This window comes from Mytilus trossulus, unplaced genomic scaffold (genome assembly GCF_036588685.1).
Source record: "Mytilus trossulus isolate FHL-02 unplaced genomic scaffold, PNRI_Mtr1.1.1.hap1 h1tg000110l__unscaffolded, whole genome shotgun sequence".
In the NCBI taxonomy this organism is placed as follows: domain Eukaryota; kingdom Metazoa; phylum Mollusca; class Bivalvia; order Mytilida; family Mytilidae; genus Mytilus; species Mytilus trossulus.
Window position 1 is genome coordinate 2529818 of NW_026963297.1, and position 17272 is coordinate 2547089.

At 35.7% G+C, this 17272-nt stretch overlaps 1 long non-coding RNA gene across 2 annotated transcripts in view; it reads right to left on the minus strand.

Moving 5' to 3' along the window:
• Positions 1 to 16817, minus strand: part of LOC134700052 (uncharacterized) — a 134495-nt gene extending 117678 nt beyond the window's left edge. Inside the window, exons 1-3 of one of the 2 annotated variants that reach the window (XR_010103756.1) lie at positions 16765 to 16817; positions 15448 to 15516; positions 11358 to 11424 (exon numbers count right to left, since the gene is read on the minus strand). This is a non-coding gene — a long non-coding RNA (uncharacterized LOC134700052). Of the gene's footprint in view, positions 1 to 11357; positions 11425 to 15447; positions 15589 to 16764 lie in introns of those variants that run through there. The other variant, XR_010103755.1, reaches the window with a different exon arrangement.
• Positions 16818 to 17272: the final 455 nt, after the last annotated feature.

The following is a 17272-nucleotide window of genomic DNA, read 5'->3' on the forward strand; positions in this document are numbered from 1 at the left end:
AGAAAGTGCAAAATTGGTGTCGGACACCCGACCCCATCACCTTACAGAAAAATTAATAAAAAAAATATTGACGTCAAATAATTGTCCGCAATAGGCACAAACGGAAGCTGTGTAGCTGTGGTCTACTTCAGAAAAAACACAGTGTGTTTTACGGCTTAGTTTATTGTTTTTATGTAGGTTCAAAGATTTAGTCCGTCAGTCTTATTACCTTACAGTCTACCTTACACTTACAGAAAAGTTAATAAAAAATGTTCTACGGCAATAATTGTGTCTGCACTATGTGCAAAGGGAAGCTGGGTAGCTGAGGTGTACTGGAAAAGAAACCCAAGGTGTTCTTCCCCACAGGTTTTTTTGGAACGTAGGTCCAAATTTAGGAACAGACACCCAACCCGCTACCTTACAGAAAAGTTAATAAAAAATATTGTACGACAATACTTTTGTCCGCACTAGGTGCAAAGGAAGGCCGGGTAGCTGTGGTTTACTTGAGGAAAACACAGGGTGTTCTTCGGCTTAGTTTATTTTTTTTAAAGAAAGTGCAAAATTGGTGTCGGACACCCTACCCCATGACCTAACACAAAAATTAATAAAAAAAATATTGACGTCAAATAATTGTCCGCAATAGGCACGAAGGGAAGCTGTGTAGCTGTGGTCTACTTCAGCAAAAACACAGTGTGTTTTACGGCTTAGTTTATTGTTTTTTATGTAGGTTCAAAGATTTAGTCCGTCAGTCTTATTACCTTACAGTCTACCTTACACTTACAGAAAAGTTAATAAAAAATGTTCTACGGAAATAATTGTGTCTGCACTATGTGCAAAGGGAAGCTGAGTAGCTGAGGTGTACTGGAGAAGAAACCCAAAGTGTTCTTCCGCACAGGTTTTTTTGGAACGTAGGTCCAAATTTAGGAACAGACACCCAACCTGCTACCTTACAGAAAAGTTAATAAAAAATATTGTTTGGCAATACTTTTGTCCGCACTAGGTGCAAAGGAAGGTCTGGTAACTGTGGTTTACTTGAGAATAAACACAGGGTGTTCTTCGGCTTAGTTTATTTTTTTAAAAGAAAGTGCAAAATTGGTGTGGGACACCCTACCCAATCACCTTACAGAAAAATTAATTAAAAAAATATTGACGTCAAATAATTGTCCGCAATAGGCACAAAGGGAAGCTGTATAGCTGTGGTCTACTTCAGCAAAAACACAGTGTGTTTTACGGCTTAATTTATTGTTTTTTATGTAGGTTCAAAGATTTAGTCCGTCAGTCTTATTACCTTACAGTCTACCTTACACTTACAGAAAAGTTAATAAAAAATGTTCTACGGCAATACTTGTGTCTGCACTAGGTGCAAAGCGAAGCGGGGTAGCTGCGGTATACTGGAGAAGAAACCCAAGGTGTTCTTCCGCACAGTTTTTTTGGAACGTAGGTCCAAATTTAGGAACAGACAGCCAACCCCGGTACCTTACACAAAAGTTAATAAAAAATATTGTACGGCAATACTTTTGTCCGCACTAGATGCAAAGGAAGGTCGGGTAGCTGTGGTTTACTTGAGAAAAAACACAGGGTGTTCTTCGGCTGAGTTTATTTTTTTGAAAGAAAGTGCAAAATTGATGTCGGACACCCTACCCCAACAACTTACACAAAAATTAATAAAAAAAAAATATTGACGTCAAATAATTGTCCGCAATAGGCACAAAGGGAAGCTGTGTAGCTGTGGTCTACTTTAGAAAAAAAACAAAGTGTGTTTTACGGCTTAGTTTATTGTTTTTTATGTAGGTTCAAAGATTTAGTCCGTCAGTCTTATTACCTTACAGTCTACCTTACACTTACAGAAAAGTTAATAAAAAATGTTCTACGGCAATACTTGTGTCTGCACTAGGTGCAAAGCGAAGCGGGGTAGCTGCGGTATACTGGAGAAGAAACCCAAGGTGTTCTTCCGCACAGTTTTTTTGGAACGTAGGTCCAAATTTAGGAACAGACAGCCAACCCCGGTACCTTACACAAAAGTTAATAAAAAATATTGTACGGCAATACTTTTGTCCGCACTAGTTGCAAAGGAAGGTCGGGTAGCTGTGGTTTACTTGAAAAAAAAACACAGGGTGTTCTTCTGCTGAGTTTATTTTTTTGAAAGAAAGTGCAAAATTGATGTCGGACACCCTACCCCAACACCTAACACAAAAATTAATAAAAAAAATATTGACGTCAAATAATTGTCCGCAATAGGCACAAATGGAAGCTGTGTAGCTGTGGTCTACTTCAGAAATAAAATACAGTGTGTTCTACGGCTTAGTTTATTGTTTTTTAAGTAGGTTCAAATATGTAGTCCGTCAGTCTTATTACCTTACAGTCTACCTTACACTTACAGAAAAGTTAATAAAAAATGTTCTACGGCAATACTTGTGTCTGCACTAGGTGCAAAGGGAAGCTGGGTAGCTGAGGTGTACTGGAACAGAAACCAAAGGTGTTCTTCTGCACAGTTGTTTTGGAACGTAGGTCCAAATTTAGGAACAGACACCCAACCCGCTACCTTACAGAAAAGTTAATAAAAAATATTGTACGGCAATACTTTTGTCCGCACTAGGTGCAAAGGAAGGTCGGGTAGCTGTGGTTTACTTGAGAAAAAACACAGGGTGTTCTTCGGCTGAGTTTATTTTTTTGAAAGAAAGTGCAAAATTGATGTCGGACACCCGACCCCATCACCTTACAGAAAAATTAATAAAAAAAATATTGACGTCAAATAATATTTCCGCAATAGGCACAAACGGAAGCTGTGTAGCTGTGGTCTACTTCAGAAGAAATACAGTGTGTTCTACGGCTTAGTTTATTGTCTTTTAAGCAGGTTCAAAGATTGAGTCCGTCAGCCTTATTACCTTATAGTCTACCTTACACTTACAGAAAAGTTAATAAAAAATGTTCTACGGCAATACTTGTGTCTGAACTAGGTGCAAAGGGAAGTGGGTAGCTGAGGTGTACTGGAGAAGAAACGCAAGGTGTTGTTCGTCACAGTTTTTTTTTAAAGTAGGTCCAAATTTAGGGCAGACACCCAACCCCACTACCTTACAGAAAAGTAAATATCAAAAATATTGTACGGCAATACTTTTGTCTGCACTAGGTGCAAAGAAAGGTTGAGAAATAAGAAAGGGTGTTCTTCGGCTTAGTTTATTCTTTTTAAAAGAAAGTACAAAGTTGGGACCGGACACCCTACCCCACTACTTTACAGAAAAAAAAAAAAAAAAACATGTTCTATGTCCAATCATTGTCCACAATAGGCGCAAAGGGGAGCTGGGTAGATGTGGTCTCCTTGAAAAAAAAACACAGTGTGTTCTTCTGCTTAATTTCTTGTTTTTCATGTAGGTTCAAGGATTGAGTCGGACAGTCTTCTCACCTTCAAGTCTTCCATGCAGAAAAGTTAATAAAAAATGTTCTACGGCAAAACTTGTGTCTGCACTAGGTGCAAAGGGAAGATGGGTAGCTGGGGTATACTGGAGAAGAAACCCAAGGTGTTCTTCCGCACAGTTTTTTTTGGAACGTAGGTCCAAATTTAGGAACAGACACCCAACCCCGCTACCTTACAGAAAAGTTAATAAAAAATGTTGTACGGCAATACTTTTGTCCGCACTAGGTGCAAAGGAAGGTCGGGTAGCTGTGGTTTACTTGAGGAAAAATACAGGGTGTTCTTCGGCTTAGTTCATTTTTTTTAAAGAAAGTGCAAAATTGGTGTCGGACACCCGACCCCATCACCTTACAGAAAAATTAATAAAAAAAATATTGACGTCAAATAATTGTCCGCAATAGGCACAAACGGAAGCTGTGTAGCTGTGGTCTACTTCAGAAAAAACACAGTGTGTTTTACGGCTTAGTTTATTGTTTTTATGTAGGTTCAAAGATTGAGTCCGTCAGTCTTATTACCTTACAGTCTACCTTACACTTACAGAAAAGTTAATAAAAAATGTTCTACGGCAATACTTGTGTCTGCACTAGGTGCAAAGGGAAGCTGGGTAGCTGAGGTATACTGGAGAAGAAACCCAAGGTGTTCTTCCGCACAGTTTTTTTGGAACGTAGGTCCACATTTAGGAACAGACACCCAACCCCGCAACCTTACAGATTAGTTAATGAAAAATATTGTACGGCAAAACTTTTGTCCGCACTAGGTGCAAAGGAAGGTCGGGTAACTGTGGTTTACTTGAGATTAAACACAGGGTGTTCTTCGGCTTAGTTTATTTTTTTGAAAGAAAGTGCCAAATTGGTGTCGGACACCCTACCCTATCACCTTACAGAAAAATAAATAAGAAAAATATTGACGTCAAATAATTGTCAGAAATAAGCACAAAGGGAGGCTGTGTAGCTGTGGTCTACTTCAGAAAAAATACAGTCTGTTCTACGGCTTAGTTTATTGTCTTTTAAGCAGGTTCAAAGATTGAGTCCGTCAGCCTTATTACCTTATAGTCTACCTTACACTTACAGAAAAGTTAATAAAAAATGTTCTACGGCAATACTTGTGTCTGAACTAGGTGCAAAGGGAAGTGGGTAGCTGAGGTGTACTGGAGAAGAATCGCAAGGTGTTGTTCGGCACAGTTTTTTTTAAAGTAGGTCCAAATTTTGGGCAGACACCCAACCCCGCTACCTTACTGAAAAGTTAATATATAAAATATTGTACGGCAATACTTCTGTCTGCACTAGGTGCAAAGAAAGGTTGAGAAATAATATAGGGTGTTCTTCGGCTTAGTTTATTCTTTTTAAAAGAAAGTAAAAAGTTAGGGCCGGACACCCTACCCCACTACTTTACAGAAAAAAAATAATAAAACATGTTCTATGTCAAATCATTGTCCACAATAGGCGCAAAGGGGAGCTGGGTAGATGTTGTCTACTTGAGAAAAAAACACAGTGTGTTCTTTGGCTTAATTTATTGTTTTTCATGTAGGTTCAAGGATTGAGTCAGACAGTCTTCTCACCTTAAAGTCTTCCATGCAAAAAAGTAAATAAAAAATGTTCTACGGCAAAATTTGTGTCTGCACTAGGTGCAAATGGAAGCTGGGTAGCTGGGGTATACTGGAGAAGAAACCCTAGGTATTCTTCCGCACAGTTTTTTTGGAACGTAGGTCCAAATTAAGGAACAGACACCCAACCCTGCTACCTTACAGAAAAGTTAATAAAAAATATTGTACGGCAATACTTTTGTCCGCACTAGGTGCAAAGGAAGGCCGGGTAGCTGTGGTTAACTTGAGATTAAACACAGGGTGTTCTTCGGCTTAGTTTATTATTTTGAAAGAAAGTGCAAAATTGGTGTCGGACATCCTACCCCATCACCTTACAGAAAAATTAATTAAAAAAATATTGACGTCAAATAATTGTCCGCAATAGACACAAAGGGAAGCTGTGTAGCTGTGGTCTACTTCAGAAAAAAAAAAAAAAGTGTGTTTTACGGCTTAGTTTATTGTTTTTTATGTAGGTTCAAAGATTTAGTCCGTCAGTCTTATTACCTTACAGTCTACCTTACACCTACAGAAAAGTTAATAAAAAATGTTCTACGGCAATACTTGTGTCTGCACTATGTGCAAAGGGAATCTGGGTAGCTAAGGTGTACTGGAGAAGAAACCCAAGGTGTTCTTCCGCACAGTTTTTTTGGAACGTAGGTCCAAATTTAGGAACAGACACCCAACCCCGCTACATTACAGAAAAGTTAATAAAAAATATTGTACGGCAATACTTTTTTCCGCCCTAGGTGCAAAGGGAAGTGGGTAGCTGGGGTGTACTGGAGAAGAAACCCGAGGGGTTTTTCGACACAGATTTTTTGGATCGTAGGTCCAAATTTAGGGTCAGACACCCAACCCCGCTACCTTACATAATAGTTATCAAAAGTACCCGGATTATAATTTTATACGCCAGACGCGCGTTTCGTCTACACAAGACTCATCAGTGACGCTCAGATCAAAATAGTTAAAAAGCCAAAACAAATACAAAGTTGTGGAGCATTGAGGACCCAAAATTCCAAAATGTTGTGCCAAATACGGCTAAGGTAATCTACTCCTGGGGTAAGAAAATCCTTAGTTTTTCGAAAAAATCAAAGTTTTGTAAACAGAAAATTTATAAAAATGACCATATAATTGATATTCATGTCAACACCGAAGTGCTGACTACTGGGTTGGTGATACCCTCGGGGACGAAACGTCCACCAGCAGTGGCATCGACCCAGTGGTGTAAATAGTTATCAAAAGTACCAGGATTATAATTTTATACGCCAGGCGCGCGTTTCGTCTACACAAGACTCATCAGTGAAGCTCAGATCAAAATAGTTAAAAAGGCAAAACAAATACAAAGTTGAGGAGCATTGAGGACCCAAAATTCCAAAATGTTGTGCCAAATACGGCTAAGATATTCTAATCCTGGGGTAAGAAAATCCTTAGTTTTTCGAAAAATTCAAAGTTTTGTAAACAGAAAATTTATAAAAATGACATAAAAGTTAATATAAAAAATATTGTACAGCAATACTTCTGTCTGCACTAGGTGCAAAGAAAGGTCGGGTTGCTTGAGAAAAAAAATATAGGGTGTTCTTCAGCTTAGTTTATTATTTTTAAAAGAAAGTGCATAGTTGGGGCTGGACACCCTACCCCACTACTTTACAGAAAAAAATTAATAAAAAATGTTCTATATCAAATCATTGTCCACAAAAGGCGCAAAGGGGAACTGTGTAGCTGTGGTCTACTTGAGAAAAAACATAGTGTGTTCTTCGGCTTAATTTATTGTTTTTCATGTAGGTTCAAGGATTGAGTCGAACAGTCTTCTCACCTTAAAGTCGTCCATGCAAAAAAGTAAATAAAAATGTTCTACGGCAAAACTTGTGTCTGCACTAGGTGCAAAGGGAAGCTGGGTAGCTGGGGTATACTAGAGAAAAAACACAGGGTGTTCTTCGGCTTAGTTTTTTTTTTTGAAAGAAAGTGCAAAATTGATGTCGGACACCTTACCCCATCACCTTAAAGAAAAATTAATAAAAAAAATATTGACGTCAAATAATTGTCCGCAATAGGCACAAAGGGAAGCTGTGTAGCTGTGGTCTACTTCAGAAAAAAATACAGTGTGTTCTACGGCTTAGTTTATTGTTTCTTATGTAGATTTAAAGATTAAGTCGGACAGTCTTATTACCTTACAGTCTACCTTACACTTACAGAAAAGTTAATAAAAAATGTTCTACGGCAAATTTTTGTCTGCACTAGGTGCAAAGGTAATCTGGGTAGCAAAGGTGTACTGGAGAAGAAACCCAAGGTGTTCTTCCGCACAGTTTCTTTGGAACGTAGGTCCCAGTTTAGGAACAGACACCCAACCCCGCTACATTACAGAAAAGTTCGTAAAAAATATTTTACGGCAATACTTTTTTCCGCGCTAGGTCCAAAGAAAGGCCGGGTTGCTATGGTTTACTTGAGAAAACACACAGGGTGTTCTTCGGCTTAGTTTATTCTTTTTAAAAGAAAGTACAAAGATGGAGCCGGACACCCTACCCCACTACTTTACAAAAAAAAATAATAAAACATGTTCTATGTCAAATCATTGTCCACAATAGGCGCAAGCAAAGGGGAGCTGGGTAGATGTGGTCTACTTGAGAAAAAAACACAGTGTGTTCTTCGGCTTAATTTATTGTTTTTCATGTAGGTTCAAGGATTGAGTCGGACAGTCTTCTCACCTTAACGTCCTCTATGCAGAAAAGTTAATAAAAAATGTTCTACGGCAAAACTTTTGTCTGCACTAGGTGAAGAGGGAAGCTGGGTAGCTGGGGTATACTTGAGAGAAAAAAACACAGGGTATTCTTCGGCTTAGTTTTTTTTTTTTGAAAGAAAGTGCAAAGTTGGTCTCGGACACCCTACCCCACTACCTTACAGAAAAATTAATAAAAAAATATTGACGTCAAATAATTGTCCAAAATGGAAGCTATGTAGCTGTGGTCTACTTTAGAATAAACACAGTTTGTTCTACGGCTTATTTTATTGTTTTTTAAGTATGTTCAACGATTGAGTCGGACAATTTTATTGCCTTACAGTCCACCTTGCAGAAAAGATAATAAAAATGTTCTACGGCATTACTTGTGTCTGCACTAGGTGCTAAGGGAAGCTGGGTAAATACTTATCAAAGTTACCAGGATTATAATTTAGTACGCCAGACGCGCGTTTCGTCTACATAAGACTCATCAGTGACGCTCATATCAAAAAATTTATAAAGCCAAACAAGCACAAAGTTGAAGAGCGTTGAGGATCCAAAATTCCGAAAAGTTGTGCCAGCTACGGCTAAGGTAATCTATGCCTGGAATAAGAAAATCCTTACTGAGGTGTACTGGAGAAGAAACCCAAGGTGTTCTTCGGCACAGTTTGTTTTTAACGTAGGTCCAAATTTAGGTGCAGACACCCAACCTCACTACCTTACAGAGAAGTTAATAAAAAATGTTGTACGGCAATACTTTTGTCCGCACTAGGTGCAAAGGAAGGTAGGGAAGCTGTGGTTTCCTATAAAAAACACATGGTGTTCTTCGGCTTAGTTTATTTTTTTTGAAAGAAAGTGCAAAGTTGGTGTCGGACACCCTACCCCATCATCTTACAGAAAAATTAATAAAAAAAATATTGACGTCAATTACTTGTCCGCAATAGGCACAAAGGGAAGCTGTGTAGCTGTGGTCTACTTTAGAAAAAACACAGTGCGTTCTTCGGCTTAGTTTATTGTGTGTCATGTAGGTTCAAGGATTGAGTCGGACAGTCTTCTCACCTTAAAGTCTTCCATGCAGAAAAGCTAATAAAAAATGTTCTACGGTTAAACTTTTGTCTGCACTAGGTGCAAAGGGAAGCTGGGTAGCTGGGGTATACTGGAGAAGACCACCTAGGTGTTCTTCCAAACAGTTTGTTTGGCACGTAGGTCCAAATTTAGGAACAGACACCCAACCTTACTACCTTAGAGAAAAGGTAATAAAAAATGTTGTACGGCAATACTGTTGTCCGCACTAGGTGCAAAGAAAGGTCGGGTAGCTGTGGTATACTTGAGCAAAAACACAGGGTATTCTTCTGCCTAGTTTTGTTTTTTTTAAAGAAAGTGCAAAGATGGTGTCGGACACCCTACCCCACTACCTTACAGAAAAATTAATAAAAAAAATATTGACGTAAAATAATTGTCCGCAATAGGCCCACAGGGAAGCTGTGTAGCTGGGGTTAACTTGAGAAAAAACACAGTGTGGTCTACGGCTTAGTTTATTGTTTTTCAAGTAGGTTCAAAGATTGAGTCGGACAGTCTAATTACCGTACAGTCTACCTTACAGAAAAGTTAATCAAAATGTTCTACGGCAAAACTTGTGTCTGCACTAGGTGCAAAAGGAAGCTTGGTAGCTGAGGTGTACTGGAGAAGAAACCCAAGGTGTTCTTCGGCACAGTTTGTTTTTAACGTAGGTCTAAAATTACGGTCAGACACCAAACCCCGCTAACTTAAAGAAAAGTTAATAAAAAACATTGTACGGCAATACTTCTGTCCGCACTAGGTGCAAAGAAAGGCCGGATTGCTGTGGCTTACTTGAGAAAAAACACAGGGTGTTCTACGGCTTACTTTAGTCTTTTTAAAAGAAAGTGCAAAGTTGGGGCTGGACATCCTACCCCACTACTTTACAGAAAAAAAAATAACAAAAAAATAGACAAGTAAATAGAAATGTTCTACGGCAATACTGTTGTCCGCACTAGGGGAAAAGAGAAGCTTTTTTAAAAGTCCAAAGTTTTGGGTCGGACACCCTACCAAACTCTCACAGAAAAGTAAATATAAAATGTTATACAGCAAAACTTGTGTCCGCAATGCTGTAAAGGGGAGCTGGGTAACTGAGGTCAACTTGAGTTAAGATTCATGGTGTTTGTCGTCTGATCTTTTTTCATAAGGAAGTCCAAAGTTGGGGGCAGACACTCTACCCTACCCTTACAGAAAAGTTAATAAAAAAACGTTCTTCGGCAATACTTTTGTCTTCACAAGTGGTAAAGGGAAGCTGGGTAACTGAGGTATACTTGAGAAAACAAATCCAAGGTGTTTTTCGACTTACATTTTGATTAAGTAGTCCAAAGTTGGTATCGTTCCCAACTCTTATCGAAAAGAAAAAAATCTTTGTCAATACTTTTGTCTGCATGAGACCCAAAGGGAAGCTGAGTAGATGAGATGTACTTGAGAAAAAATCTAGGTTGTTGTTCGGCTTAGTTAGGGTTGAACACCCTACCCCACCTTTACACAAAAGTTGATAAAATAATGTTCTTCGGCAATGTCTGCACTAGGTATAAAGGGAAACAGGGTTACTGTGGTCTAAATGGAAAACATTCAGGGTGGTTTTCGGATTCTTTTTTTCAGTACTACGGTAATCATTTTGTCCGATTAAATGCAAAGAGAGGCTGGGTAGCTGCGGTCTACCTGAGAATAAAAATCCGGGGTGTTGTTTTGTGTTCTGTTTTAAGTAGGTCCAAAGTTGGGGTTGACACCCTTTCCAATTCTTACAGAAAAGTGTTAAACACAATGTTAAACTGCCATACTTTTCACAGCACAAGGTGCAAATTACAGAAAAGTTATTAAATAAATATTCTTCGGCAATGCTTTTGTCCGCAACAGATGTAAAGGGAAGCTGGTTAACTGAGATATACTTGAAAAAATGCAATGGTGTTTAACGGTTTTTTTGTTGTTTTTTTTTTGTAAAGTAGGTCTAAAGTTGGGACAGGACATCGCTCCCAACTCTTACAGAAAAGTTACTAAAAATATTCTTTGGCAATTTTTTTGTCTGTACTAGGTTGAAAATAAATCTAGGTAGCTTAAGTCTACTTGAATAAAATCAAGGGTGTTTTACGGCTTATTTTGTTTTTAAAGTAGGTCCAAAAGTGGGACCGGATATCGTTCCCACATGTTACAAAAAAATGTTCTACGGCAACTCTTTTGTCTCACTAGGTGCAGATAGAAGCTAGGTTGCTGAGGTCTGTCTGAGAAAAAGTTCAGGATGTTCTTCGGCTTAGTTTTTTTCCAAGTATGTCTAACGTAGGGGTCTGACACCCTCTCCAACCCTTACAGAAAAGTTAATAAACAAATGTTCTTCGGCAGTGCATCTGTCTGCACGATGCGCAAAAGGGAAGTAAGGTAGATGAGGTGTATCTGAGAAAACAAATCCAGGGTATTGTTTGATTTATTTTTTTATTATTAAACTAGATCCAGAGTTAGGGTCGAACACCCTACCCCCACCTTACAGAAAAGTTAATAAAAAAAAGTTATACGGCAAGACTGTTGTTCGTACTAGATGAAAAGGGAAGCTTCGTAGCTATCTACTTGAAAAAAAATCCAGGGTTTTGTTCGGCTTGAAGTTTTTTTTTTAAGTAGGTCCAAACCTTGTAAAATTCGCCGAAAGTTTTTGTTCTTCTGTTTAAAGATTCTTCCACAAGTTGAGAAATTCTCCTGAAATTAATAATAAAAAAATAGTAAATAATTGAATCCTAAATAAATGAAGTACTAGGTAATCAATGTACAACAGAAGACCGTGTATATTTACGCCAAAAAATGGCATTTTTAACAGAAAAAAATGAATATAGCAAATTGCTCTTCACACTTTAAACATAAGGCAAAACTCTTTTGAAGTGACTTTTGAAAAATCATTTTCTTAATGATATTTGAAATTTGTTATCTATATGGATTTTTTTTTTTTTTATTTCACGAGGATATTAAAAAAAGATAAAATTTCAACAGTTTGAATACATCAAATGATTTGCAGATGCTTGTTTTAGAAAGGAAAAATAATATAAGTTCATTTCAGAAGAAAAATTGGAATTGCTGACATTAAGTATTTTGTAATTTGAGTTAAAAGGTTGAAAAATGAAAAAATGCATGTTTCATTTTGAATTGAAATTATTTCGCAATATAAAAATTTAAAAGGATGATCAAAACTGCATATTTTTTTTTAATTTTTAATGAGTAGATCTAGAATGAAATAAAATTTGTTTCAATATATGTGTTTTAAATATTCAAATTGTCGACAGTATTTTAAAACATCTTGAAGAACTTGTTAATTATGTATACGTGTGCACTATGTGTGTATCACCTAATTTTGAACTAAAAGGTACAATTATGACCAAAAAGATGTGAATTTTTATTAATTAGTTTACCCGCAAAACACACGACAGAATACCTACACGTGTCTGGAACATGACAATTATCCTTAAATGTGTATATTAAGAATGGAAATGTGGAACGTGTAACAAAGGCAACAACCCGATCAAAAGGCAAAAAAGAGCTCAAGATCACCAATCGGTCTTCAACACAGCGGGAAATTTCTGCGACCGAAGGCGGACTTCATGCAGCTGACCCCTTAACATGTGTACGTATGCATTGAAGATAGAAGTTACACACAAGTCCAATATTTAGAAAACAATTAATTCAATTGACAACACATAAACAAGACTAACAAAAGACGGAGGCTACTGACTTGGACATACATATGTATTGTTAGACCATCTAACACCTCTAAACAATGTAGAATAAACATAGACACGAAATCACGCACAGTAAAACTCAGAGTCAGATATCTTATTGGCCGAAAACCACAATTAATGATCCCGCTTTTCGTTGTCTACGAATATAGTTCCCTTTAATAATAGTGTATTTTGTCTCTATTTTTTTTCTTTCCCTTCCTCAGATTTCTTAGTTTTTCTGGGGTGGAAATGATAGAAGAGAGCTTAAATAAAACTTTTGGATTTTTCATTTTAACTGATGTTTATATGGAAATAGTGATTAGGCCAGGTACAAAAAGGGTATAATTACACTTTTCGGAACATCTCTTGAATTGCCTAAGGGGTATGGATGTGTATTTACCAAATGTGTATGATGTATACTTGATATTTTTGTATTGACGTACTGTGCATTACACACACACACACAAAACAAAAAAAAATAGATTTGTTTTTAATGCGACAAAACGTTATAAAGAAATGATAAAGGAATTAATTGTGGTCTCGGGCCTAATAGATTTCAAAACTAAGCTAAATGACAATGATACATACATACATTAACAACAGACTACTATCAATTACTGAAATGCCCGTTCCAGACATAAATTAATCTGATTGAAAGATAATGTCTTCATCAACTGAATTTCTAGCATAATCTCTCTCGTTCGGGGTTTTTGTATAAAGTAAAATCACAAAAATACTGAACTCAGAGGAAAATCAATTTGGAAAGTCCATAATCACATGGCAAAATCAAAAAACAAAACGCATCAAAAACGAATGGACAAGAACTGTCATATTCCTGACTTGGTACAGGCATTTTCAAATGTAGAAAATGGTGGATTAAACCTGGTTCTATAGCGCTAACCCTCTCACTTTAATAACAGTCTCATCAAATTCCGTTACATTTACATGATGCGTTAAATAAACAGTCACAATCAATAAAATAGTCAAAATATGGGAACATCAGTCATCATCGTATAACAATTTAACAGGACACAACAACATCTACTATCTACGAACACATGGATTGATTTGAGTGTCTGACGTCAGAAAAATCATCATAAAATATGTGAAAAGAACATAAACCGTTTTATGCCAACAACTTGTTTTATAATAAATTTGTGTATTTACAATGCAAAAACCATATGTCATTGAGTAAATAAATATGCATACTAAAATATGCCATTCTTATGGACAGTATCGTAACTGTATCCCTTTTGAATAAGCCTGTTTGGTTAGGTTTTGAGGTGAATGCCGACATATTTGTGTTTTGTATAGAATATTACCGTTACAGAATAAGATTTGATGTGTACATTTGAACATATAACATGTCTGTGTGTTGATGTGCATTTTTTTGGCGAATGGTGTCATTGTACCGTTGATACAATTTAGTGAATGTAATGACTAGTTTGCGATACAGAAAACCATGGTGTAATATATTTTAGTAATACAGAGATTGATGTCGTTAAAATCAAATACATATACTACATTACTTGTTCTGACATCGAACTCGGACTTGTCTTGAAATGAGCATTACTGTGCGCATTGATGTGTGTTTGTTGACTAGATGTATATTAAAGATTCATTGGTGGCCTTTGGCTGTTGTCTGCACTTTGGTCGAATTGCTGTCTCTTTTGCGCATTACCCATTTCTATTCTCAATGTTATCATATATATAATATATTAATACTACTCATGTTCGGAATAAGTTTTCTTTTTTCAATTTATAATGTCAAAATATAAAATATAAAATGCTCCATATTGGAGCATTTTTCATTTTTCAATATTTAATGTCAAATTGAAAAATGCTCCACTTTGGAGCATTTTTCATTTTCAATATGTAAAGTCAAATAAAAAAATGCTTAAGGTCAGCAATTTTAATAAATACTTTTTACAATAAAATTAAAATATATTTTTTTCTTAAACAAGTATATACAAATGTTTTATTAATTTAAACTGTTGAAAAATTAACTCATTTTAACACAAACTTATTTTTTTTTTAAATATCCTCATGAAATCAAAATGTGTAATCTCATGCATATTACAAATTTCAAATCGCATTCAAGAAAAGATTTTTATGAGTTGATGTCAAAAGATGTTTGTTACATATTTCCAAACAATGAACTTAAAAAATTGCAGAGTAATTTGCAAAATGTATTTTTTTATTTCAAAGTAGCAAATGTTTGACGTCAATGCACACAGAAGAATAAAGAACACTTTATAAGTGTACACTTAGTTTGTTTAAGTTCATTTAGATTCTTTTACAAAAATAATCAGTAATCTTGAACTCAGATATATTTGATTGAATGCGTTTACGACTAATTGTCTGAACTATGAACTTACCATTTTACTTTTCTACATTGGTTAGAGGTATAGGGGGAGGGTTAAGATCTCACAAATATGTTTAACACCGCCGCATTTTTGCGCCTGTCCCAAGTCAGGAGCCTCTGGCCTTTGTTAGTCTTGTATTATTTTAATTTTAGTTTCTTGTGTACAATTTGGAAATTAGTATGGCGTTCATTATCACTGGACTAGTATATATTTGTTTAGGGGCCAGCTGAAGGACGCCTCCGGGTGCGGGAATTTCTCGCTACATTGAAGACCTGTTGGTGACCCTCTGCTGTTGTTTTTTGTTTAGTCGGGTTGTTGTCTCTTTGACACATTCCCCATTTCCATTCTCAATTTTATTATGTTTGTTGAAAGCGTCATTTGATAAAAGTCTTTACTTATTCTTTTTTATTATACTTTGTCACTTCTTTCGACTTTTTAAAGACTCTCCTTGCAGTAGAAGAAAAACAAATCATTTCATTTGTAATTGCTTTTGGATAAGACCGTTTTGCGTGCATACCTTTTTTATTTGGTTTTCAGCAAAATTAAACCACATTTAATAGTGCCATTATATATTAGATAGAATGCATGTACAGTTGATAATCTTGATCTTGATATATTGCTTTTTTCTAACAGTCAATCGAATTTACCTGTTTATAAAAGTCGCCAAACTTTTTCTTCTGATGTTGTGCGATTATTCCACAAGTTTGGAAATTCTCCTGAAATTAATAATAAAAAGAATCAATAATTGAACATTAATGAAGTTAGTAATGTATGTACAATAGAAAATAGTGACCATACCAAACCAATGAACACCATCTGTCATATTCCTGACTTGGTACAGGCATTTTCTTTCTATAAAAATGGTTGATTAAATTGATTTTAAAGCTTGTTAAACCTCTCCTTTGTATGACTGTCGTATTAAAATCCATTATATTGACAACGATTTGTGAACAAAACAAACAGGCATAACAGGTAAAAAATGTCAAAAATAGAGAAAAATTATCTTAATCCCTATTAAACAAACAAATATATTAACAAACATTTACCATTGCACAATAATACAATGATGGGATGTATAAGTACAAAGTCACATTATATATAAGAAAGAAACACAAAAAGGCATATAGACAAACAGACATATAGACAAAAAGTTATATAGACATATATGTTTTCGAATGCGTTTAAGACTAATTGTCTGAAAAATGACCCTACCATTGTTATGTTCATTGAAATAATTTTGTTATAACCGTGCTTATATATTTTTGTGCATACTTTTCCTCTAGTTTCATAGACTTTTTATAGACTCTCCTTGCAAAATAAAACGTCATTTTATTCAGAATTGTTTACAGGAAAGACTATTTTACGTGCCTACTTTTTTCATAATTTTTTTTGCAATAGTGAACTACATTCAATAGTGCCGTTATATTAGGTAGAATAATAAAATTAACGGTACCAATTTTCTTGCACCAGATGCGCATTTCGACAATACATGTCTCTTCAGTGATGCTCGTGGCCAAAATATTTGAAATCCAAAGCTTATATAAAAGATGAAGAGCTATATTCCAAAAGGTCCAAAAAGTATAGCCAAATCCGTGAAAGGAATCAGAGCTTTGCATGAGGGAGATACATTCCTAAATTTATAATAATTTCTAATATTTTGTAACAGCAAATTTTAATAACACAAAAAAATCCGTATTTCATGCCAGTACCGAAGTACTGGCTACTGGGTTGGTGATACCCTCGGGGACTAATAGTCCACCAGCAGAGGCATCGACCCAGTGGTAGTAATAAAATTAACGGTACCAATTTTCTTGCACCAGATGCGCATTTCGACAATACATGTCTCTTCAGTGATGATCGTGGCCAAACTATTTGAAATCCAAAGCTTATATAAAAGATATAAATGTACAGTTGATTATCTTGATATTGATGTATAGTTTATTCTAACAGTCATTCGAATAAACCTTTTGTAAATGTCTCCAAATGTTTTGACCCTGATGTTGTTAGATCATTCCATAGGTTTGGAAATGCTCCTGAAATTAATAATAGGAAATAGTCAATGATTGCATATTAATGAAGATAGTAATCAAAGTACAATAGAAAATAATGACCATATCAAACCAATCAACATCAACTGTCATAATCATGACTTAGTACATGCATTTTCTTTTATAAAAACTGGTGGATTAAACCTGGTTTTAAAGCTAGTTAAACCTCTCACTTGTATGATTGTCTTATAAAAAAATTAACAAAACAAACAGACATAATAAGTAAAAATGTTAAAAATAGAGGCACAGCAGTAAACATTGTGTTATTATGTTAATCTCTATAAAACAAACAATAAAAGTCGCCAAAAGTTTTGATTCTTATGTTGTAAGGGTATTCCATAAGTTTGGAAATTCTACTGAAATTAATAATAGAAAAAAAAGTCAATAATTGAATATCAATGCAGATAGTAATCATAATACAATG